This window comes from Pseudophryne corroboree, chromosome 3, assembly GCF_028390025.1.
Source record: "Pseudophryne corroboree isolate aPseCor3 chromosome 3, aPseCor3.hap2, whole genome shotgun sequence".
Taxonomy (NCBI): domain Eukaryota; kingdom Metazoa; phylum Chordata; class Amphibia; order Anura; family Myobatrachidae; genus Pseudophryne; species Pseudophryne corroboree.
In genome coordinates this window covers 605,851,585-605,855,908 of record NC_086446.1, presented here as the reverse complement: position 1 = coordinate 605,855,908, position 4,324 = coordinate 605,851,585, and the positions used below count along the sequence as shown (strand labels likewise).

General features: G+C 40.9%; 1 pseudogene; it reads right to left on the bottom strand.

Annotated features, from left to right (window-relative positions):
- Positions 1–2,907: 2,907 nt before the first annotated feature.
- LOC134896971 (5S ribosomal RNA) lies at positions 2,908–3,026 on the bottom strand (annotated as a pseudogene).
- Between the last annotated feature and the right edge of the window lie 1,298 nt (positions 3,027–4,324).

Sequence of the window (4,324 nt, the reverse complement as noted above, 5' to 3'; positions counted from 1 at the left end):
TGTAGATGGATAATAGTATACTTAATGGATGACGAGTGACGACACAGAGGTAGGTACAGCAGTGGCCTACTGTACTGCTATATATAGTATACTGGTGGACACTGTGTCAGCAAACTGCAAAACTAAAATGCACGACAGGTTTAGAATGTAGATGGATAATAGTATACTTAATGGATGACGAGTGACGACACAGAGGTAGGTACAGCAGTGGCCTACCGTACTGCTATATATAGTATACTGGTGGACACTGTCAGCAAACTGCAATACTAAAATGCACCACAGGTATAGAATGTAGATGGATAGTATACTTAATGGATGACGAGTGACGACCCAGAGGTAGGTACAGCAGTGGCCTACCGTACTGCTATATATAGTATACTGGTGGACACTGTCAGCAAACTGCAAAACTAAAATGCACCACAGGTATAGAATGTAGATGGATAATAGTATACTTAATGGATGACGAGTGATGACACAGAGGTAGGTACAGCAGTGGCCTACTGTACTGCTATATATAGTATACTGGTGGACACTGTGTCAGCAAACTGCAAAACTAAAATGCACCACAGGCAGGGGCGGATTGGGAACAAAAAGCGGCCCTAGAAAAATTTGTACTAGTGTCCCCACATGGGCAGCACCAGAGGTGTAAGGTCTAGCCATGGGCCATGGCAGCAGCACCCTCCCCCCACACTTTCCAGATAGTGGGCATGTCCAGCATCAAGGGGAAAGTTAAAAAAAATTAAATTAAATATTATGAGCACATAATATGATACACCTTCAGAATTTAGGACACTATATCATTCTTTAGAAATATATATTTTCTTGCTTATTACACCAACCATATCCCAATCACTATTCACTCAATCTTATATGTCAGCCAAGCAGGCAGACAGAGCATACACTAGATCATCTGCAATCACAGGCTAAGTGGCAAAGTCATTTTCATATATGCTAATTATTTTGCATCTTATTGATTGTCTATAAAAAAGGACCACATGTCCTCAAACAAAACAGGCCCCGCGGGTGCGTCGGCTCACCGGTAATCTTCCCTGTGAACACTATGGCCAATCCGCCTCTGACCACAGGTATAGAATGTAGATGGATAATAGTATACTTAATGGATGACGAGTGACGACACAGAGGTAGGTACAGCAGTCGCCTACCGTACTGCTATATATAGTATACTGGCGGACACTGTGTCAGCAAACTGCAAAACTAAAATGCACCACAGGTATAGAATGTAGATGGATAATAGTATACTTAATGGATGACGAGTGACGACACAGAGGTAGGTACAGCAGTGGCCTACCGTACTGCTATATATAGTATACTGGTGGACACTGTCAGCAAACTGCTAAACTAAAATGCACCACAGGTATAGAATGTAGATGGATAGTATACTTAATGGATGACGAGTGACGACACAGAGGTAGGTACAGCAGTGGCCTACCGTACTGCTATATATAGTATACTGGTGGACACTGTCAGCAAACTGCAAAACTAAAATGCACCACAGGTATAGAATGTAGATGGATAATAGTATACTTAATGGATGACGAGTGACGACACAGAGGTAGGTACAGCAGTGGCCTACCGTACTGCTATATATAGTATACTGGTGGACACTGTCAGCAAACTGCAAAACTAAAATGCACCACAGGTATAGAATGTAGATGGATAATAGTATACTTAATGGATGACGAGTGACAACACAGAGGTAGGTACAGCAGTGGCCTACCGTACTTCTATATATAGTATACTGGTGGACACTGTCAGCAAACTGCAAAACTAAAATGCACCACAGGTATAGAATGTAGATGGATAATAGTATACTTAATGGATGACGAGTGACGACACAGAGGTAGGTACAGCAGTGGCCTACCGTACTGCTATATATAGTATACTGGTGGACACTGTCAGCAAACTGCAAAACTAAAATGCACCACAGGTCTAGAATGTAGATGGATAATAGTATACTTAATGGATGACGAGTGACGACACAGAGGTAGATACAGCAGTGGCCTACCGTACTGCTATATATAGTATACTGGTGGACACTGTCAGCAAACTGCAAAACTAAAATGCACCACAGGTATAGAATGTAGATGGATAATAGTATACTTAATGGATGATGAGTGACGACACAGAGGTAGGTACAGCAGTGGCCTACCGTACTGCTATATATAGTATACTGGTGGACACTGTCAGCAAACTGCAAAACTAAAATGCACCACAGGTATAGAATGTAGATGGATAATAGTATACTTAATGGATGACGAGGGACGACACAGAGGTAGGTACAGCAGTGGCCTATCGTACTGCTATATATAGTATACTGGTGGACACTGTGTCAGCAAACTGCAAAACTAAAATGCACTAGGTAATTGAATTAAGGATGCCGCACAGGACTAGGTGATGTTGAATGAAAAGATAATTTGTATGTTTTTCCAAGAAAACCGACCAACTGGAAAAACTTCCGGAATTTATCACCATCTACCGTTGAACAAAAAAAGATCTATTGTAGGTAGAAAAAAGGGTGATTGTCGATGGTGCTCCCATGGGTCTATTACATAGGTAATAAAGAGAGGAGAGAAAGAAAAAGTGACCCTTGTTGGGAGCACTCACTCTTGGAAACAATTGTGATTGAGATTATGCATAATGAGGTAGATATTAAAACGTAACCTTTAATTATTTTTAAATAAAATAAAAGTACACACAAAATTGTTGTTTAAAAATATGATTAAACAAAGTGAAACATTGGTTTGGAATTAAGACTGTGAATATATAGGTGAAAACATATATGTAAGGCAAAGAGACGGCGTTAGATTGCGGCAAAACCAAAAAATTGCCCGCCAGGTATTGATTTTTAAGGGTTAGTGCAATAGCCAGAGTATTGCCATCAAGAAAAACCTACAACACCAGGTATTCCTTAGTGGTCAACCACCTAAGTACTGACCAGGCCCAACACAGTATTGCTTCCAAGATCGGACGAGATTGGGCATGTACGGTGTGGTATGGTAGTAGATTTAGGTTTGATGAGGCAAAAACCTGCAGCTGGTATGCAGCTGTTAAGTATACCAAAAACCTGGTTGTTAGAATGGGCAAATGATCTCTTAGAAAAGAGACATATGTTTGACCATCATTGCACCAAATTGTATTCCAAATGTGTAGGTATACGAAGGTTTAAATCATATGGTCAGCCGGTTTGCCAAATGGAGCCGTCTGTATGTTGCTATTTTTGTGCTGTGCAACATCATTCAAATTAGTTTTTTAGGGCAAGAATGGACCCTTGTTATACTGATGACATGCCAACAAGATTAATGAACATTAAATCACGAATATGTTTCAAATAAACAAACTGCAAAACTAAAATGCACCACAGGTATAGAATGTAGATGGATAATAGTATACTTAATGGATGACGAGTGATGACACAGAGGTAGGTATAGCAGTGGCCTACCGTACTGCTATATATAGTATACTGGTGGACACTGTGTCAGCAAACTGCAAAACTAAAATGCACCACAGGTTTAGAATGTAGATGGATAATAGTATACTTAATGGATGACGAGTGACGACATAGAGGTAGGTACAGCAGTGGCCTACCGTACTGCTATATATAGTATACTGGTGGACACTGTCAGCAAACTGCAAAACTAAAATGCACCACAGGTATAGAATGTAGATGGATAGTATACTTAATGGATGATGAGTGACGACCCAGAGGTAGGTACAGCAGTGGCCTACCGTACTGCTATATATAGTTTACTGGTGGACACTGTGTCAGCAAACTGCAAAACTAAAATGCACCACAGGTATAGAATGTAGATGGATAATAGTATACTTAATGGATGACGAGTGACGACACAGAGGTAGGTACAGCAGTGGCCTACCGTACTGCTATATATAGTATACTGGTGGACACTGTGTCAGCAAACTGCAAAACTAAAATGCACCACAGGTATAGAATGTAGATGGATAGTATACTTAATGGATGACGACACAGAGGTAGGTACAGCAGTGCACTCTGCACTGTACTCCTCCTATATAATATTAATTATACTGGTGGTCCCCAGTCCCCACAATAAAGCAGCACACTGAGCACAGATATGGAGTGTTTTTCTTCAGGCAGACAACGTATACTGGTGGTCACTGTCAGCAAAACTCTGCACTGTACTCCTGCTATAGCTGCTCCCCAGTCCCCACAATTTAAGCAGTGTGAGCACTCAGCACAGATATATTATGCAGCACACTGAGCACAGATATGGTATGGAGCGTTTTTTTCAGGCAGAGAACGGATAAAAACTGGTGGTCACTTATCAGC